Source organism: Etheostoma spectabile, chromosome 6, assembly GCF_008692095.1.
Source record: "Etheostoma spectabile isolate EspeVRDwgs_2016 chromosome 6, UIUC_Espe_1.0, whole genome shotgun sequence".
NCBI classification, from domain to species: domain Eukaryota; kingdom Metazoa; phylum Chordata; class Actinopteri; order Perciformes; family Percidae; genus Etheostoma; species Etheostoma spectabile.
In genome coordinates this window covers 1,170,876-1,171,874 of record NC_045738.1, presented here as the reverse complement: position 1 = coordinate 1,171,874, position 999 = coordinate 1,170,876, and positions in this window count along the sequence as shown.

Sequence of the window (999 nt, the reverse complement as noted above, 5' to 3'; positions counted from 1 at the left end):
TCTCTTTATTAATCCTTTTGGGATGACTCCCGCGAGGAAATTGAAAGTTCCAGCAGCAGTTTTAGCAAGAAAAAAGAAATAAAAAATAGATAAAAAAGACAGTATAAAGACAACAAAAAAACAATAATAACAATAACAACAATAAGAACATTTGTCAAATACAGTATACAAAGAAAAGACCATAAATTATTATTAAAGTGTCAGAGTTGAGTCCAGTGTTAAAGTGATAGAGTGACCAGGTGTGAATTTAAGTCCAGGTGTGCATGTATGTATGTCTGTATGTGTACTGTATGTATGTATGTATGTATGATGTATGTTGTATGCATGTATGTCTGTATGTGTACTGTATGTATGTATGTATGTATGTTGTATGTTATGTATGTATGTCTGTATGTGCATGTATGTAGTATGTCTGTATGTGGTACGTGTATGTGTATGTATGTATGGTATGTATGTATGTATGTATATCTGTATGTATGTATGTAGTGTATGTATGTCTGGATGTATGTATGTTGTATGTATGTATGTATGTATGTATGTCTGTATGTATGTATGTCTGTATGTATGTAGTGTCTGTATGTGTACTGTATGTATGTGTGTATGTATGTATGTATGTATGGTATGTATGGTATGTAGGTATGTATGTTATGTATGGTATGTCATGTATGTATGTCTGTATGTGTATGTATGTTATATGTATGTATGTATGTATGTATGGTCTGTATGTATGAGGTATGTTGGATGTATGTCTGTATGTATGTATGTATGTGTAATGTATGTATGTGTGTATTGTATGTCTGTATGTGTTGTATGTCTGTATGTATGTAGGTATGTCGTATTTGTACTGTATGTATTATGTCGTATGTATGTCTGTATGTATGTATGTGTACTGTATGTATGTGTGTATGTATGTCTGTATGTGTGTATGTCTGTATGTATGTATGTATGTCTGTATTTGTACTGTATGTATGTATGTATGTATGTATGTATGTATGTATG